Below are 20,990 nucleotides of genomic sequence, written 5' to 3' on the forward strand. Positions count from 1 at the left end.
TGCAGATGCCATGTCCCATCTCAAACATAGCTACATGTTAAATGAGGGGTAAAATAAAACCTAGGTATCAATTTAATTATTTCGGTGATTTAGAGCCCTCCAGAGATAAGGGTATCAACTTTATTGTGTATCAAGAATAATTTAAACTGTTTGAAAAATGTTCATTTAAATATGCATGGCCTTTCCATGTTATAACTATGCTGTCCTGTGGTAGAAATTAAATATTTTTGTTTAAATTTGTAGAATACAAAATATGCTCCAACTTCCAGCAGTTTGAAATAATGTTAACAAAACTATTCAATAGCCAGAAAAGAATGAAGCATTACCTAAACTAACTGTTTCCTGGAAAGACTATCTATCCATTTATGTTGTGTACCTAGAAATACTGATGCACACTAATTCATTCTAGTCATATGATAGTATTTCAGAACATTGGCGTTCAGAGTCTATTAACACAAATTACTCCAGATTTAAAGCAAGGGTGAATCCAGCTCAAACCTAGGCTACCATTTATCAGCCAACTCAAACTACAAAGATTCTGGGCAGCGTGACAAGATCCATTTTCTCCACTGTCCCATGCACAATCTGTCAACATGCCAAATTGGTGCCTGGGTTTCACCTTGTATTATATTTCAGCAGCTGTAGATGAAAAGGCAGTTTAAGCACTCTATGAGATGCTTTGTAGAGCTGCACGTACAAAGCCTGAATCTGCTCTTTATTACATTGATACAGGTAACTCCATTGACTTCAAATCAGTTGCTCCTGATTTATATTGGTGGATGTGAGAACAAAAACAGACTCAGAGTTATGGAGCAGGACAGGGAGAAGATACAGCCTAAGATTGAAACAAACCCAGGAAGGAGAGCAAAATACACAGCAAATACATCAACTATATTAAATCATGTCTACTCGTTTTTTGTGATGAACACTGAAAAAGATAAAGATTGGAGGTGGGGGGCTGAAGAGGAGGGAGGAATCAGATGACAAAGGATGATAGCATTGCATTCAAGAAGCAACTGAAACTAAACAGAAAGACATATCACGAAGAAGATACAGGAACCTCAGGAAGTGGCTAAATAGTTTATAAAATGAGCACATATTATAAATATGGTATATAAATGGAAAATTATCTATCTTCGAGTTGTATACTAATACCAATACTGTAGTATGCAAACACCTTACACAAAAATCAATGGATGAAATAAAATTAAAGTGGAATGCAAAGGATCAAAGTAAGGGGAAAAACATTAAGTTATCAACTAGAAAAGGAAATAAAATAACGCTATTGAAGGTGGTGTGTAAAGTGGCATTACTGTTGGGTAAAGATGTGGGAGATGACTGCAAGGGTCTAAAGGTCATACTTCTATCTGGAATGCAGAAATCCATGACTGGTCAGAGAAGAAAGCAGGCCTGTGACAACTCCCAAAATTGGTACTAATTAAAAATCTTAGCCACAGAGAAATTTGCAATCTGTTGGAATTAGATATAGAAATGAAAAAAAAAGTTTTGAAGTTATTTTGGTTCTAACTCTTGACCAGCTTCTGGTTCCATTTCACTCCAAGCCTATGTATAATCCGGTTTAACTTCCCTCTGAGGACCATGTCTGACCTGGTCCCATGCAGAACCCCTCAGTCTTTGGTATCTTCCCTCTACTGTAGCCTTCTCAAGAGACAAGGGAAACAAGTAGATAAGAACATCTCTCTGTTTGCACTTGGAGACCTTTTTTCTTGCTGACAATAAATTCTACCAAAGCACACACCTGAGGACAGCAGAACCTGGATCATTCATATCCAGGTGGTTTACTACCTTTTTAATTCAGCAGCAGGTTCCTGATTAAGAACAAGCTGTTCAGCTGTTTGATGCAGCTTTTATTTCAAAGAGTGCAAGTTCTCCAATCAGCTGGAGCTAACCACTGGTCCCATGCAGCCGATTGGAGAAGCAGCATCCTTTAAAAACAGCAGCAAACAGATGGAGCACCTCAGGAGTCCCATACTGCTGTTTGCTGCAGCTTCATATACCCCCAGATACTTGGCAAACCATGATATTTGCAGGAGAGTTAGGAATGTAACCCTGAGGAGTATCCAGGTTCTACTGTCTATTAACTAACAACACTCTGACACAACAAAAGCTCCAATAAAAGCTCTTTCTTTCTTCATAAAAAGCCTTTGATGTAATGCAAAGGGATGACCCCTCTTGTAACTATCTGGGTGAGAGAGAAAGGAAACTAGTATTTTCAATAGGGAATCAGATCCCCATGCTCATTCTTTACCTGCTGTTGTAAAAGATTTCTGAAAAGCCTGAGACTTTCTCAAAATCTAATTTCCACTCCTGTTCTGTATGATTCTGCAGATGTTGGCTGGATCCTGAGCCTTTCCAAGTTTTCTGTTCTACTCATACCTCTTCATTTTTCATAATTCAAGAAAACCCTACAAATAAACATTATTGTCTTGGCATAGAACTCATCTTTCTGATACAAGGAATAACTGCCTATGAAGATTGTCACTTCCCAGGTGTACAAAAGGGCTGAGAGGCCTTAAATGACTTATATTAGATATAAGAACCTACTCCAAGGCTGTAATCCTCAAAGACTCTACTTAATTTCTTAGGTGCCCGACAGCAGTAGCATAACTCAGGTGGGCAAGAGGGGCAACAGCCCTGGGTGCTAACTCAGCAGGGTGCCCCTCTTGTCAGGTGCCAACAAAGTTGTCACCCACCCTTCATCGAGTCCATGCCACAGCAGCAGGAGCAGCCCAACAGCATTGCTCTTGCAGCAAGAGCCAGTTCACAAACATTGTGCTGCTGCTTGAAGAAGAACAGCTTGGGTGGGCAGAGTCCACAAAGGCAGTGGAGGTGATGATGAAGGCAGCAGCAACAGCCACCAGCACTGTCACCACTGCCTCTATGGCCTGAAAGTCCTACGTTCTCACCAGTAAAGTATCCTGAGTAGCAAGTTCAGCTTCTGTGTATGCCCAGAGTTATTGCCATTGCTGCTTCAGTTCAAAAGACAGCTCCAGCAAATGTTGCTGCATTACAGGTTAGACTATTTGCCCATGAGATGAGACCTGGGTTGAAGTCCTTCCTCGCTCAGAGCAGTGCCAAACCCGCATCTCACCCCAAGGAGCCTGCTTTAACCACCGGACTAACTCAGGATTGTACATTCCACTTTAAAGGCCAGGCACCCAGAACTTGGGTGTTGTGATTATTAGCACCACAACACCGAAATCCCTTTGAGGATCTAACCCTAAGTGCAAAAATGGAATTCTAGAAAAGAATCCCAGAAGAGAAATATCCACTCTGTTAATTACCAAATTCAAAGCTGATAGAGCTCGATTAAGCCAAAACACTGGCATTCACTATTCTGTCCTTCCAACTGATGCAGAGGATTTTCGGAAGACAATTGCTGATGATAAAGTTCTGAAGCTTTCAGGTGTTTTGTTATGACATTCAAATTTCATACCTATACAGCAGGGTAGGGATGACAATGATGCAGCAAACAGATGGTGCCAAACAAAGAAGGAGTTTGCCTGGGGAGTTTGCCCAGGTGGGTAGGCCCATAAGCAAAGACCCTGGTGGGGTCCCCCCCACTTTTTTTTTTTAATCCTTACAGAATAGGTGTGCTCCCAGGAGCAAAAGGAGGCACAAATGGAATCTAGATCAGCTATTGTGACCTGCATAGGATGTGTCATGTTTGTGTTCCTCCCAGAGAGTCAGAAGCACTTTATCTGCACCAAGTGTAAACTGGTGTCTGCCCTGAAGAAAATTAACGGATTGGAAACATGGATATCCATGCTGCATTGCATCTGGGACCAGGTCGATTACTTGGACAAGAGTTGCAAGGGGCTAATACTGGAGAGGTCAAAGCGCACTGAGGAGAAGTGGCAACATATGATTACTTGAAGGAGGGCCCCAGAGTTGAAGAGAAATAAATTGAAGTCTGCAACCACTTTCAAGCACTCTGTGCTGGAACTTCTCCAGGACCACTGCATCAAGAAAGAAGAGAAGAGTTGTGGTGGTTGGTGATACCCTTCCACAGGGGACAGAGGCACCAATTTATCATCCAGATTTTGGGGGCTGGGAGGTGTGCTGCCTGCCTGAAACCTAAATTCAGGACTTCACAGAGTCTGCCAGAGCTCATCCATCCTTCAGACCACTACCTCTTCGTGCTTGTCTACAGAGGCACCAATGATACTGCTCGTAATTGCACTGACCAGATCAGAGGTGACTATGAGACTCTTGCCAGCAGGATTAAAGAGCCTGGAGCACAAGTGTTCTCATTGATCCTTCAAAGGGAGGGCAGAGACTGTTATATCCTGGAAGTGAATGTATGGCTGAGATGGTGGTGTTGACATGAAGGCTTTGGCTTCTTTTACAATAGGTGGATGCTCTTGGGAGGAGGGCTGCTATCAAGAGATTGGATCCATCTGACAAGAACTAGGAAGACCAGACCAGATCTGGCCACAGAAAGTAGTTTATAACCATGACCAAACAAGTGCAGGGCTGCAGACAATTTAAAAGAAATGGCTAATTGGGTGAAAATCTGACCCCTCATTGCGTGAGGTATCTTATAAAGGTGTTTCAAAATGTAGCTTGATCTGTGGAGCTCCCAGCTTGTTGCTGTTTTCAGAATGGGCGGGGAGGGGGGAGAAGGGAGAGGAAGTTCAGTCTGGGGTTTTTTCAGCCCCCATTGCAGGCTGAAACCAGAGGTGGGGGGGAGGGCTCCAATTCACCCAACCCACCCTTCAACACTGGCTGGGAACCCCCAAGAATGAGCTCCCTCTGCTGCCTTTCCCCGGTCCCATTCTAAAAACAGACAGCACTGGCAGAGCCGAGCCATTGCTATGGGAGCTTGGCTACAAGCTTCCAGCCAGCAGATAGGTTCCCCTCCCCCTGGAACCAACAGTGAACTTCTGTTTGGTCTGGGGTAATGTTGTAACTGAGAAAGCTTTGCAGAAATCATTCTGAGTTACAGCTGGGAGCTGCACGTCCGTCTGTACCCTAGGTTTCACAGGGGATGGTGATCAAAACCCTCCAGCAATAGAGCATACAGTCTAAAGGAGAAAGGACCTGAAGAAGCAACTCAACTCTGGGAAAGGACCAGAGAGTTACAGGACTGCAACAAGTAGCACAAAAAAAAAGTGAGGGGGTCAAAATGTAAAACACACCCAATGCATGTATACAAATGCAAGAAGTATGGGGAACAAACAAGATGAGTTAGAAACTGCAGCCTGTGAAAAGAACTACAATCTGGCGGGACAGGTCTTGTGACTGGAACATGAACACTGAGGGTCAGACAGTTTCAGAAGGACACGGTTAGGAGAAAACGTAGCAGTGTTGCCTTGCATGTCAAACATGCATACAATTTTTCCCAGGTTCCAAAGGAAGACTACAGCAATGCAGAATGCATCTGGGTGAAAATGTAAGGTGAAAGGTATGGCACTGATATAATGGTGGGGATTTATTATAGGCCACCTACATCACAAAGAGGATGTGGACGAGATACTCTTCAAGCAGGTGACAAATCTATCCAATCTATAAAAAGGTCTTCACTGTGAGAATAGTGAGGCAATAGAATAGACTGCTTAGGGAAGTTGTGGACTTGCAATCACTGGAGGTGTTCAAGAAGAGGCTGGACAGCCCTGGGTTGGGGAGGATCTTGCTGTAGCTATGCCTATTTTCTACAGTGGGTATTTCCCATGCTTCTGGGCTTTGTTGGTTGCTCCTGCACCCCCTCCCTCCCTCCCTTTTTCTGCTATATGTATTAGGTGGTTCTTAAGCCTCCCCAGAGGCACTGGGTGTTAGCCACAGCTAAGGCTGAGGACTACAACTGTGGTGTGCCATTTCTCCTGCTAGGAGCAAAGTCATAGGTTCCTGGCTAGAGGATCTTTCCTCTGCTCACGGTCAGACCAATCACTATATTTGGGATCAGGAAGGAATTTTACTCCATAGTCAGATTGGTATGGACTTTGAGGGATTTTGCCTTCCTCTGTAGCAGAGGGTATGGCACTCTACCCAGGACCTCTTGAGTGTATATTAACAGCATTTTATACAAACCAGACATCAGCTGCTGTGGTCCCCTGCTTTACCTATAGCAGGTTAGGGTGTTGGGTCTATGTTGTGTCAAGGTTGAGGGAAGTTTTATGCAGAGCTTAGATCAGGGGAAGGCAAAGTCTGGCTCATGGGCTGAATCCATCCAGCAATGGACTCCGTTATCCAGCACCCCCTGCCTATATGACTGGGACTGGTTTCCATGGAGACCCCAACAGCAGTTGCACTGTGCAAGCACAGGGCTGGGGTTTCTGTGGAGACCAGCCCCAGCAGCACTGACAGGCAGCAGCGATGTCAGCCCCTTCCTGGTAGCAGGCCTGGTTGGGGGAGGGGGTGCAGCCAGGAGCAGGGTGGGCTCAGATGCTACCCCTTGTGCAGGGTGGGCAGCAGCAGTGGCAGCACTGTTGGGAGGGGTGGCTATGGGACACTATGGAGAATTGGGGGGGGGGGCTATACCCCAAAAAAAACTCTACCTTACACCCACCCTGCTGACAGGGTGCGTGGCAGGGCAGGGAGCTGCTCCAAAGCTATGCTGGGATTTTGCAGCAGTGACAGCATGGTCCAGAGCCAAGACAGAGTCATGATCTACAGCTTGCACACCCCGGGTAGGAACATGTAGGCAGCAGATTGCAGCTCTGCCTTGGCTCCTTGCAGTAGTCACAGCACAGTCCAGCGTCATGATCCACTGCCTGCATGGCCCTGCTGGGGTATGCAGGCTGCAGATCTCAGCTCTGCCCTGGCTCTGGACCATGCTGTCACCACCTCAAGATCCCAGCACAGCTCCAAAGCAGCTCCGCGCCCTGCCAGCACTGCTGGGCCAGTCTCCATGGAAACCCTAGCCTCATCCTATCACAGCATGGCTGCTGCTGGATCTCCCTGGAAACCAGCCCCAGCCACATGGGAAGGAGCTGCTGGGAAATGGAGTCCAGCCACTGGCCAGATCCATCATTTTACCCACCCCTGGTTTAGATTATGACTGTATGGGATGGTTTGGCTAGGGATGATCCTGCCTCAGGCAGGGGTTTGGACTAGATGACCTCTGGAGGTCCTTTGTAACCCTACTTCTCTATGACTGTATGACAACAACCTGGTAGACGAGAACTTTGTTTAGGGGTCCTGATGTCGTGATCATTGAAGACATGATTTTGGAGACATTCAAAGGTAACGCTGGCAGATTTTAGCCAGTGTTTATTCTAGTCATTTATGTTTCCTTTTTGGGAAAGGTGGCTTCCCAGGTAGGGTTAATGCTCAATAGTCTCCAAAGATTGCCCTCCAATTGTAATTTGTCAAGGAGCAGCTGGTTGGCTGTTTGGGGTGGGTTGGTAAAGGATCTTGGTTTCTGAAGTTGACAGTGAGTCCAAGTATTTCATATACTTCACAAAAATGATGATGAATGACCTGGAGCTTTTCAGTGGGTACACACAACACAGTCATCAGTAAAATCAAAATCTGTAATGCAGGTGTTAATTATCTTGGACTTGGAATATAACTTGGTGATGTTAAAGATATTCCCATCCATGTAATACTGGATGCTGACTCTGGATGGAAGTCTTTCAGCAATGAGATGCCAAATACTGTGATATAGATAGAAAATAGTGTTGGTACAATAATACATCCTTACTTGACTCCAGTTCTAACAAAGAAGGGGTCCAGTTCCAAGCAGTCATGCAATGAAAAACACCAGGTATCCAGCATATAAAGCAAGGGCAGTCTCACTGTATGTAAAGATATCAAAGTTCTTCACAAAAAGATGAAAGACAAATATCATATTGCAAAGGTAACAATCAAGGAGGGTTACCACATATCACAAATTTACCTTATTCTATGTGAGAAAATGATTCATGTGCCAAAAATAAAGAAAGGTGAATGGAGAGGAGCAGACTTAGGTTCATTGTTAAGCTTTTTAACAATACAGGAAATGGTACAAGTAGTCAGACTCATCCTTGACAACTGTTTTTGTTATAAGAGATTTCAGTGAATATTTGTGCATCACCTCTAAATGTTCCAATCAATACAAAAAATGAACCACACTTTGTAAACACCATGATCACATCAATTGCTATTGTATTTGTAATTAAAATCATTTATCAAATGTGTTACTAGGGTGATCATAATAATCTCAACATATCCATAATAGCTTTCTATCTAACATTATTTCTGGGTTTACACAAGTCTCAGAGCCATGAATCATCCAGTGTTATAAATTTAACATTAGAAATTAAGGAAAAGTACCACCTATTTGGAAAAATAATGTAAATCTTTGCTGACTTCAGTTTCATAGGCAATACAAAATATCACCTCCACTTCTTCACTCATAGAAAAAGCAACTGCAGGATTTTCAGGGAAGTCACTTCTTTCACATCCATACATTTAAAAAGTCTCATACAACAGGAAACGGAAGTATACTATTCAGATATTATGCAGTACCTACAGGTTAAGAGGTAGTGGTGGGGGGAAGAAACATAGAAAAGATTATTTTTTTGTTATAGGTTTACAGGACCAAATATATATATTATTGCTAGTACCTTGATAACAAAAGGTACTGCTGACAAAGCAGACAGGAATTTGAAGAAAACCATTATTTATTACATGCCAGTCCCATATATCACATCAATGTCTGATCATTTCAAACAAATGCAAGGTGTCTGACATCAGATACTTGAAGACCAGGCAGAGAGAGAGAAAAGATAAATAAAAGATGTCAGAAAAGACTAGGTCTTCTCCACTCTGTAGCAATCCTCTGTTCAACTATATTCTACACTTCTTACTAAACCTTTCCCATGACCAGAAGTTTTAGCAGCTGCAGAAAAAAAAATCCACTTTAGAAGCACACTAGTACTGCGATAAAATTTTGATACAGAAACTTTTTTTATTTTTTTTGGGGGGGGGGGCAGGGAGGGGAGGGGGAGGAGCAGAGATCCAGACAAAATGACTTTCTACTTTAAAATGCAAGATCTGATTCCTTCATGTTTTCTACTCCATTTTTTTGCTCTGTCCTGATCAAATTTTGAGAAACAAAAGAGGTAGAATCTCTCCCCAACTTTCTATGCAAGTCTAAAATGTTATGAAGGTTTCTCTTCCATGGCTTATGCTCAAATAAACTATCCATGGTTTCAGTAGAAATTTCACCTGGATAGATGTGTGTGTGTTGGATATTAGCAAGATTGATGTAAAGATTTTGACAACCTTTGACTATCTGTCATTCATTTTCCATGGAGCCAGTATCTCAAGCAATAATTATTTTAAAGGCTTTTCTGTAACCCAAGCACCATAGAGTAGTTCATGCTTAGCTTGTGCCTCATATTAAGAATGACACATCCTGCTGTAACTCTACATAGACACGTTAGAATATTGCAGGGAACAGAAAGATGGAATTCAAGTTTGCGCAGTCCAATTCTAGATCTTTGAAATTCTATCCATCCTGTGCAAAATGAGCCTCCACTTGTTTCTGAATCAGGAATTCAAATTTCAAGTCAATCAGTTTTATCCTCCAAAGTATGAAACTCCCATACAACAGATGGTATTTTAAAGATTCAGGTGTATATCTAACTGTAATAGGGAGCTAGGCATACCTGTTACTAAAGGGAAGTCCACCAATAGTGAACACCTGGGAAACGCCAAAACAATGAAACACCAGCAGCGGGTTAAACTCAATTGCTGCCTGAGAACCAGGCCGCGGATAAAAGGCAGATTTGCCGGGAGTTCATCCTTCGGCAGGGCACAGACAATGGAATGCGACAGAGCCAGTATTGAGAGGACCTTCAGCAAGGATACACCGTAGGACTAGAAGAGCCTGCACAACAGGAGAGACAACGGTAAAAACCACCAGAGAGGTAGGCAGCTGATCGGTCACTTATGTGTTTGGGGGAGCGCCCTCTCGGAGCAGCATGGTGGTGACCTCTTCCCAGAGACAGTGTGGTGTTGGCAGAGCAAAACCTGTGAAGAAGTGGGTCAGAAGTCAGTGCAGGGGGAGTACAGAAGCTCCCAAACATATCTAAGGATGGAGGAAAAGGGGAAAGGTGGGAACCATGTTGTTACACTGTATCCTGAAATGGCAGGAGTAACTGACAGTCACCTTGTTACCTAGTAAAAGATACATCACTTAGAGTCTGTTTCACCTGTGTTTCATTTTCTAATTCTTCCCATCGAGGCATGGCAGGTGAGTGTGAGGGGTGGACAAGTATTCAACAAGAGACCCGATAACACTAACAAAATGCTGCTCATTTTTAAATTAATCCACACCTATTACATGTGTTGTAATATGGTTAGTTTACTACAATCCTGTTCTAGAGCAGTAATTAGGATCCAAAATAGTTCAACTGTCTGGAGGGACAATATGATGGTCAGGTGCCAATCCTTGTGCATGGGTTGGATGTTTATCATAAATCATAGAAAATTAGGGTTGGAAGGGACCTCAGGAAGTCTACTTCAACCCCCTCCTCCAAGCAGGACCATCCCCAACTAAATCATCCCAACCAAGGCTTTGTCTAGTTGGGTCTTAAAAACCTTCAAGGATGGAGAGTCCACAACCTCTCTAGGTAACCTGTTCCAGTGTTTTACTACCCTTCTTGTGAGAAAGTTCTTCCTAAACTTCTGTTGCTGCAGCTTGAGACCATTGCTCTTTGTTCCGTCATCGGCCACCACTGGGAACAGTCTAGCTCCGTCCTCTTTAGAACCACCATTCAGGTAGTTGAGGGCTGATATTAAATCCCCCTCGAGTCTTCTCTTCTTCAAATTAAATAAGACCAGTTCCTTCAGCCACTCATCATAAATCATGTGCCCTAGCCTCCTAACCATTTTTGTTATTCTTTGCTGGACTCTCTCCAATTTGTCCACATCCTTTCTGTAGTGGAAGGCTCAAAAAGTAGACACAGCACTCCAGATGTGGCCACAGAGGGGAATAATCACATCCCTCGATCTGCTGACAACACTCCTACTAATGAAGCCCAGTATGCCATTAGCCTTCTCTGCAACAAGGGCATACCATTGGCTTATATTCAGCTTACTGTCCAGTGTAACCCCAGGTCCTTTTCTGCAGAGCTGCTGCTTTAGCCAGTCAGTCCCCATCCTGTACCAGTGCATGCAACTATTCTGTCCTAAGTGCAGAACTTTGCATTTGTCCTTGTTGAACCTCATGAGATTTCTTTTGGTCCAATCCTTTAATTTGTCGAGGTCTCTCTGAATCCTAGCCCTACCCTCCAATGTATCTACTATTCTCCCCAGCTCGGTGTCAACTGAAAACTTGCTGACAGTTCACTTCATCCCATCTTTCAGATCACTTATGAAGATACTGAGCAAAACCAGGCCCAGGACCAACCCCTGGGGCACTCTACTTGATAGTGTCTGCTAACTAGACATCAAGTCATTGTTTACTACCCTTGGAGCCCAATGCTCCAAGTGCTTGGAAATGGATTCCTTGACGACCTACTCCATGATTTTTCCAGGGATTGAGGTGAGGCTGACTGGTCTTTAGTTCCCCAGATCCTCCTTTTTCCCTTTCTTAAAGATGGTCCCTATATTTGCCAATCATCCAGGACCTCTCCCAACTGCCATGAATTTTCAGAGCTAATGGCCAGTGGCTCTGCAATCACCTCAACCAACTCCCTCAGTACCCTTGGGTGCATTGCATCTGGGCCCATGGACTTGTACATGTCCAGCTTTTCTATATGGTCCCTAACCTGTTCTTTTGCCACTGTTGAATGCTCACCTCCTCCCCAAATTGTGCTACCAGGTGTGATAGTCTGGGTGCTGATGTTGCCTGTGAAGACTGAGGGAAAAAAAACATTGAATACTTCAACCTTTTCCACATCATCTGCCATTCAGTTGCCTTCCCCATTCAGTAAGGGACCTACCCTTTCCCTGGTCTTCCTCTTGTTGTTGAATGTTATGGGTAATGTTATAAACCCACATTTTCTACTCCATATTCCAGAATTATATTCTGTCTCATCATGTGACTTACACTAATGTTACTCTAGTCTTGTTTTCCCATCATATCTACGTGGCATGGGATGTAGTGATCTGAAAAGCCATATGAAAACTGTTAGAAGAAAAATATAGCTCATTCAAAATATTAAAAATTAGTTGTAAGGCATTTGCTTACACTGCATAATGAAGAAAACAGATGTTCAATAAAACAACATGCAATACACTAACAGAGTTGCTCTGCATCTATCATGGATGAAATCGCTTCATTAAAAAAAGATTAAATACCATATAGATAGTGTACATTATAATTTACTGGAGGGCTTGTGCGATATTTGACTGATTGAAGATAATGTGTACATATAGTTTTATTAAAATGAGAATGAAGGAAGATATTTCTACACATGAAGTGAATTTACTCCTAGATCTTCACTGCAACTGTGTTCTGTACTGCTGCTCACCACCTCCTAAGCTACCCCCTGTCAGGACAGCTCTTTCCACCTATATTTCCCTATTTGTATATAGAAAGCAGCAGGAGCATTGGCACTCTGCACTGATATCAAGCATTTCTTAAAGGTAAATGTGCCCTGTTGCTCATAGTTACAAGGCAGCAGCCAAAGAATAAAAGGTCTCAATCAGAGAGCACAGAGTCCACGAGAATTTAGATTTTGTTCATTTATATACATTTCTAGGGAAGTCGACACCCATCAACTACCTGCTGCTGCTACATGCATCTAAAGGGACTCACTGTAAGCCTGATCCTGAAAGCCTTCCTCAGAGTGATAAGCCCTGACTGCAAATCCTGATTGCTTTCATTGTACCTTTTTGCAGAGTAAAGTGGTATTCAATACACGTAAAGGTATCAGATGTGACCCTGAGAATTTATTTTTACTACTCATGATTACATTGCTTTTATATTCAACTTAGATACCTTTCTTTAATACATACCAAGATACTTCAATTTATGGCATTGAATTTTAAAGAACATATAATACAGTCAGTCAATGGTGTTATTCATGTAATTTTCATTCCTAAGACATTCGAAGTAGTACAATTAAGTGCTCGATTCTGTCCACTTTTTCAAGGCAAGTCATACTAATTTGATGGGGCTCATCTAAAGTCCACTGAGGTCAATGAGCTTTGACATTAGTGGATTTTGAATAAAGTCCTATGTAAATAAGAAAGACAGAAGTGGTTCCTAAACTACAAATTCATTCATTTTGTGTGAGTTACTACAGCACAGGCCCTTAATCCTAATTAATACATTTATATTTGCAAAGAAAAACATGTAGATTATCCATCCTGAGAACTAATTGCTAGAATAGAAATCCCAAAGACACTATACTCCCATCACCTGTAAAAATGCATCATTCATCCACCCAAATTCTAGCAGGAGTAAACACATGTATAGAAGACATTTTAGGTACTAATTGATAAAAATCCACTAAAACAGGATTGGCAATATAATCCTAGCTATTATGATTGATTTGTTAGTTAAATCTGTGTTTATAATCAATTGCTTATGAAGCCCTCTAGATAAATAGGTGGTTTAGCCTAGATGGTATGTTAGATCACTAATGAAAGACCCAGAGTAATCCCCAAACAATTACGTACTCCTGTGCTTACAAAACAAGCTTGTATACTGAATCCATTAACAAAATTTAGATATTTAAACACTGTCTTTTGGATGTCCTACAATATTAATTATACCTGATATATAAAATGTATTTAATTACAGCTAAATGTGATTCTGGATGAATTAGCTACATGTATAAAAAATTACACACATCTTTTTCTCTGTTATGAACAATTTAGCATCAGCTCTGAAGCATAAGGCTTTGTAACATAAAAGATGTTACCAGTGAGAAATCAGTTGTAAAGGAACTTCATAGGAAATAGAAAAGATAAAGCACCAGAGATTTCTTTGGCAACTGCTTCAGGAGTCCTGTGCAAAATATCAGCCAAGAAAAGCCTTTAGCAGACAAAGTTCCTTGGGTGAATCTGATATCTTTTATTAGACCAACCCAAATGGTTGGAAAATAATTATTAAACAAGCTTTCGGGTTCAAAAACCCTTCGTCAGGCTAAGAACGTTTCAGCAGTTGGTGTGAAAAGCCTTTAGCATTTTGTGGATTCTCTTCCACAATCAGATCAAGCTCATGCTATCAATACATGGGCAGCCAATCTTTTCCTGGGTCAGAAGACAGAAAGCTCTATCAAACTACCTCTTTTAATATAAAGGACCCTAAGTGAAGGTATTGTCAAAAAGGTACCTGTCTGACAAGGCTGAAGTTCTAGGTTTATCCACAAAACATATAGAAGAGCAGCTAAGTGAGCTTCTCCACGCATTGTAATATTCCACTTGTCATAACTATTCCAGGGTGGGGTTCTGTGTCTTATCTACCCAGACCTCTCTTCTGGCACGTGCCAATGATGATGAAATCTGACTGTTTTGTGCATACCTGCCAACTAGAACAAAACACCATCTTGTTTCATTTCAGGAGCAAAGATGGGCAAATTAGTCCCAAAAAAACATTTAACAGGCAAAGGTAGTTCTCTTTTTTGTGACCTAGGTAGCTATAAAGAGATTTTTTTACTAACTGGTTCATTATTCACAGTAAGACCAAAACTTATGGAACTATATTTCAATCTTTAGACTGTGCATGAGATCTGTTGGTTGCTAAAATCATGAAATCCATGGTCACTCATAGCACTGTTTCTCTTCCTGTTAGATGATTTCCAACCAAAATAGGCTTTCAAGTATCAACATTAACACACATATACATTCTCTCAAGTCTTCATTACATGCTTTTTCTCCACTAACCTTCTTGTGAGCAAAGTATTGAATTAGATGGAGGTTTGTGGAATATGAATAAAGGGGTTTCGAATCTCTTCAAATGGAAGAGAAAGGTTTCAGTCCCATGAAACTACAAATAAAGTATTTGTAGCATTCACCTATTTTGAAAAAGTTCTGGCTACTAGAACACGGTCCTAGAACAAAAAGGTTGTTTATTCCATTGCAAATTTCTCAAACAATTTCTTCGCTAGTCTTACATGAGTTACAATTTACACTGAATTTCCCCGCCTCAATACAATCTTTAATACATTTAGTGAACCCAAAGAGAACAACTCACAGAGCCCTAAAGCATTTGGGGCAAACTATGCAGACTGCCTGAAATTACAAAGTTAAATTCCAGAAGAGTTATCTCAGTCATTCCTTCTTTTGAAAGGAATTAATTTAGTATGTCAGGAACCTTTGATATGAAAACTTCAATGCAGTTCTTGTTCTATATGAATATTCCAGAGCCAGATTTTATACCCTCATCTCAGAATGAGTACACTATGAATGCATAAGCAATGGGAGTAGCATTAGTCGGTCCAAACAAGGCTGCCCACCAGTTCTGCAGGGACACAACAGTAGACCCATCTTGCTACAGCTGCAGAGACCAGATGTGCCAGATGCCAACCCCGTTGACCCAACTGTAAATGGACGCTAGGGGAGTCAAAGGTGACTAGACAAAATACTATCCATATCATTCCTTCATGTGCCATGTCTAGAGTAATTAGCATGCTTACCCCTACTATGGATCGTTACACTTGGGAGTAGTGTATCTCCCAGTCATGCAAAATAGGTCTCCAGTGCCACAATACAGCCTTTTCACTGTGGGGTTTTGTGGGACATGGGGTCTGTCACATTGTCTTTAGCAAAAGAATGTGCTAAAGCACATTCAGGAGTGCTAATGTGCAGAATGTGCTAATGAGCAGAATGTGCTAATGCACATTCAGTACAACAGGAGTTGTACTGGCACTGCATCCAATATGCAGTGCCAGTACAACTCCTGCCAGCCAGATTTAAAGAAGAGAGATAATTTGGCGTCCCCACCTCTCTATTTTGTTAATCCAGTTGCTTGCCAAGAGGATGTTCCTGTTAGATAGGTTTTAACACTCACTCAGTTACAACTCATCAGGTCTCTTTCTGAAACAAAGCACCTCCAATGTCACTACAGCTTTAGAAGTGCTAGATAGGGATGAGACACCCTTATCAAATGGGGCATTAGTGTTCAATAAATATTTATTAAATCTTGAGGTTCCTAATATAGCATTTTATTCTCTTGAGAAAAGTGCTTAAGATACATGACAGCTTAATACATCATTCTTATGAGCTTAATCATATTAAGTTTTTCAAGCCCTTTCACTGGGTAAATCATTCCAAACTAGGAATATATAAATACCTATGAAATTAAAAACAAAAAGGCCTATAAACTATCAGGATCTTGTACTTATATCAGTGGCAATTCAAAAATATTCCAGTCCTACCTGGTGCGCACAGGAAATTTTTTTTTTTAATTATCAAAATTAAAACACAAGCAGTGCCTCCAAAGAGAAAATACATAATAATATTTATATTTTTCAGCATTTCATCAATACATAATGATGTGTTGAAATAAAAATCAAGTCATATTTAGAACATACAAATTTATACCACTTCCTTGAGCAAAAAAAATATTGAAAGAGTATAATCTGATGCATAATTTAAACACCACCAACCAGCCTTATTGTAATATTTCTGCTTGAACGACACCCTTACTGAAGACAGGGATTTGTCGGCTGCTGTAGAAAACTATTTCTTATCATGGAAGAGTATTTATGGAAGTATGATTTCAAAAAGGGAAGAAGATGCTCTGACAACACAAGTGACAAAAAACAACTGCATAACTATCAGACACGAGAGCTTTGCCTGACCCAATTATTCTTGGGTGCATATCTACCCAAACTATGATAGCAAGAGCTAAAAAGATCATATGACCATGAACTAAAATTCAGCATTTGAACAAGTGATTATTTTAAGTGATTATACTCCCCAAATGATGACTTCACAATATCTTGCACAGTACCATTACAAAACAAATGCTTCCACAGCTGAGTCACGATGGTGCTCCCTCCAACCCATAAGACCTGGGAGGTGTTTTATATAAAATGCATGAAGCAAGATCTCAGTTTCATGAAGAGTAGTATATGGGTACAGCTTGGGGAAGGGAAGATTTTGCATTTAGATAGAAATGACAAGCGTGAGAAAACACCCCGGCCCACCCAGCCATAGCAAAACCACTCATCCAGTCATCAGGGGAAATTCATACCAGATATGTGATACTAGGATTATTTTAGCGTCGTTTCTAACGCTACTAACAACAACATTTATTTAACATATGTTGATACATACATATATAAAAGTTTCCATAACATGTTATGCAGATATATTAAAGCTCTAAAGCATCACAAAGGATTTAATTATTCACTGTGGGCTGCTTGAAATACATGCTTACAAAGAAAATGTGTCACCCAATTCTGCAAATAGATTTCTCTATATCATGTGGAGAAACAGTTGTTCTCTCTCTCTGTTACTGCACCACTGGACCAAAGACTATGAATCTGATAGGAGACTCTGGGTCTTCCAAGTTTAGCCCATCACTTCTTACTATAGGCATAACATCTAGATCACTGGAATGCTAAATACCTAAGTCCTGACCATTATATATCATAGATCAGATTGCAAAGACAAACAGAACATGTACATTATGACGATATACAAGAATATACACTATTTCCCTAACACATTAATATCACTATTTTTCAATAAAAGTTTGGCATTAAATCTTGTAGAAAAATCTTAAGAAATAGATACAAGCTTCAGTGCAGACTTTTAGAGAGAAGCATAAAAGGAGAACAACATTGACTAGCCTATTAAACCTTCTTGACAATTCTTTTGCCTACATTGTGTGTCTAAGATATACAGGTACACACACACGCGAGCATAGAAGAACAATACAGATAGACATTCAAACTGGAATCTGCATTAGTTTCCTCATATATTTCACTATTGTGAAATATTTCAAAATGCATCCATGTTGGGAAGGTCAGCAAGACCTTCTGGAGCATTCCCATTGGGGATATGTTGGGAGCTGCTGTTGGGTGTACCACTGAGGTCAAGGGGAGGGAAAAAAAAACTATCACAGCAACCAGGTTGGAGCGTTTGTAATGTCAGCCCTGAGGGGAGCATTCTGAGAGAACTCTCTGCCCAAGTACAGACAGCCAAAAAGCCCGAGGCTGAATCAGTTCAGTCTCTGCAGGTTAGTCTAAGCTGCAAAGATTAACCAGTAAGCAAATACACAGACATTCACTTTTGATTCAGGAAATGCAGGCACAAGCCTTCAGTGGCTAAAGCCGCAAGCTGGGGGGTGCTACAGCACACCTGCTAGCTCCAAGACTTTTCCCCCATCCCTGCTCGAGTGGAGGGGACATGGCCAAGCCCAGCCCAGAGGTAGCAGGAGGGTCTGCCTGGGCTGGGGGGGAGCATTCTCTGAAGCAAACATGTATTGAACAGAAGGGAACATCCCTGTGGAGTCCTGCTGGCTGTGATCATGGACTACAAATCCCAGAGGCACCTGGAAGCAGGAAGAGGAAGTGATGAGCAACCCTGCAGAGTTCTGCTGCTGTGTTTCTAGACTACAAAATCCCAGAGACCTCAGAGCCTGCAGGAAGAGGAATAGCCCATGCTGGGATACTGGGGAACTCTGATTTAACCTCAGGCAGGAAAAGGTCTGGGACAGAAGCTTCAGAAACCGGTTTAACCTAAATCAGTTAAGTCTGATACTACATTCAGCCAGGTTTATCTTAAACTAGTTTCAGCCATTTTGAAACTGGTTTATGTGCACTGAGCTTCTGTTCTGTTACGAGTTGAAACCAGTTCCTGAAGACTTAAACCTGTTCATGTGTAACTTCTGTCCCTAGCCAAGGAGGCTGAGAGGACATTTGGATTACTTTTCTGTAAGCCACAGGCATGCATCCTGCTCTGAGTACCAGCTGAGAAGAAAAGATAACATAAGTGAGTTGTATCCATCTAGAGGCTCCAGAGAAGGTGGATTCAATCTGCTGCTACCCAGACACAACGAGTATCAGGGACAGTGAAGGTTTTTGCTGCTGAGGAGCAATATAACAAAGATATCGATATATTGTATGGTTTTCTTTGTAAAGTTTTCATTTGTTGTTCATTTGTTATTGTGTTTGTTATTACAATAGAAAGAGAAATTTTGACTTTTTATTTATTATTAGTCATTAAAGAAAATTCAGTGCTGATTATGTTTGTAGTGAAAACAGAGTGCTTGTGTATTTCATACCGCAAAGTCCTTACAACTGCATTTTCATAGGCACAGTTGCTTGCCAGCTCCCATTTCTATGTTTCTTGCATGCTCTTAATATTTGATAATGTGGCCTAAAAAAGAGACCTACCTCTATGCCTGATATTGCTTTCTTTGTTTATTAAAACAGTCTTTCTGGTTGGCAACTGGTTGGCAATTCAGAAAAAATGAATGACACAATAAATATTTATGCACCTGCTACAAATCTTGATTAAATATTTTTATTTGGTTTGTGTCCACCAGTATAATATTTACATTTTCGGCTGGAAATTTCAAAGGAGCCAAAGGAAGGTAGGTGCCCACATATCTCAGAAAAATCCCCATTTTAATCATTGTTTAATGTCCCAGATGCATTTTCTAGGAAAGATGAACACTTCAGAGACTTGCATGTGGGTCACCAACGTTACATAGGATCTTCTTTTGCGTACCTGATATAGCTATTTCTGCTAAACTATAGTTTTATGACTGCTCCTATTACAACTCAGGGAGCATTCCGAGTACATATTTCTCTCTCCCATTTTCTTCTCTTTTCTTTTGTTTCCTTCTAGTAATATACTGCACCCTTGTCATATCTGGCCAAGCAGGAGAAGGAACGGAACTCCTCACCCTTTCATGTTCCTCTGTGTAAGACCTATAGAGAGTTTGGTATCACGTCCTCCAGACAGAAATCACTACTGTTCAGTTATTAACCCCTGTGAGGAAACAGACAATGGCAGAGGGTGCACTGAGCCCTTTACTCCAACTTATATATATAGTTGGAGTAAAGTATATACACATACATATACATATACATGCATACATATTTTTATACACACACACACACACACACACACTATATGGAGACACACACACATTCCACAAGGACATGGAAAAACTTGAGAGGGTCCAGAGAAGAGCCACCCGTATGATCAGGGACTTGCAAGACAAGCCATACGAGGAAAGGCTGAGGGACTTGGGCCTCTTCAGCCTACAGAAGAGAAGGCTGAGAGGGGACTTGGTAGCAGCTTACCTCTACATCAGGGGAGTACATCAAGAAGTTGGTGTACAGCTGTTCACCAGGGCACCCCTAAGGAAGACCAGGAACAATGGATATAAACTCCTGGAAGGCCACTTCAGGCTCAATTCCAGGAAAAACTCCTTCACAGTCAGGGTGTCCAGACTGAGGAATAAATTCCCTCCAGTGGTGGTGCTGTCACCTACCCTGGAAATCTTCAAAAGGAGACTAGACAGTCATCTTGCTGGAGTCACTTGACCCCAGTTGTTTTTTCCTGCCTAGTGCAGAGGGACTGGACCCAATGATCTACAAGGTCTCTTCCAGCCCCTAACAATCTATGAATCTATATATAGATAGATAGATAGATAGATAGATAGATCTACATCTATAGATATATATCTATATATCGAGATATATATCTCTATATCGCGATATCTTTATATCTAGACAGACAGACAGCATTATATAGCATATATATACATAGTATTTTTTTATTCAGATATCATATGGAAGGTTGCCATACTGTTCTATGGCACCACCTACTATTTGAAGTTACCTACTATTCCATTCCTTCTAAATACAACACGTACACAATTATCTGAACGTAAGTTTGGTTTGCACTCTCTCTCTCTCTCGTACTTTCTCATTTTTTTAAATACCGAAAATTGCAACACGAGTATCACAGTGAAAACTAATAATCTTACAAAAAAATAAAGATACCATTTTGTAACAATATTGAATCTCCCTATCATCTACTTTTCCCTCTCCATATTTCGTCAATACCCACAGCAACATAGTGACATATTTTTCGCAGTTTCGGTTCTCCCTGTAGGG

General features: G+C 41.3%; 1 long non-coding RNA gene across 1 annotated transcript in view; it reads right to left on the minus strand.

Moving 5' to 3' along the window:
* Positions 1-9,910: 9,910 nt before the first annotated feature.
* The window catches only part of LOC102374151, a 90,581-nt gene continuing 79,501 nt past the window's right edge, over positions 9,911-20,990 (minus strand). Inside the window, exon 3 of the long non-coding RNA XR_001358164.2 lies at positions 9,911-9,981. This is a non-coding gene — a long non-coding RNA (uncharacterized LOC102374151). The remainder of the gene's footprint in view (positions 9,982-20,990) is intronic.

This window comes from Alligator sinensis, unplaced genomic scaffold, assembly GCF_000455745.1.
Source record: "Alligator sinensis unplaced genomic scaffold, ASM45574v1 scaffold788_1, whole genome shotgun sequence".
Lineage (NCBI taxonomy): Eukaryota > Metazoa > Chordata > Crocodylia > Alligatoridae > Alligator > Alligator sinensis.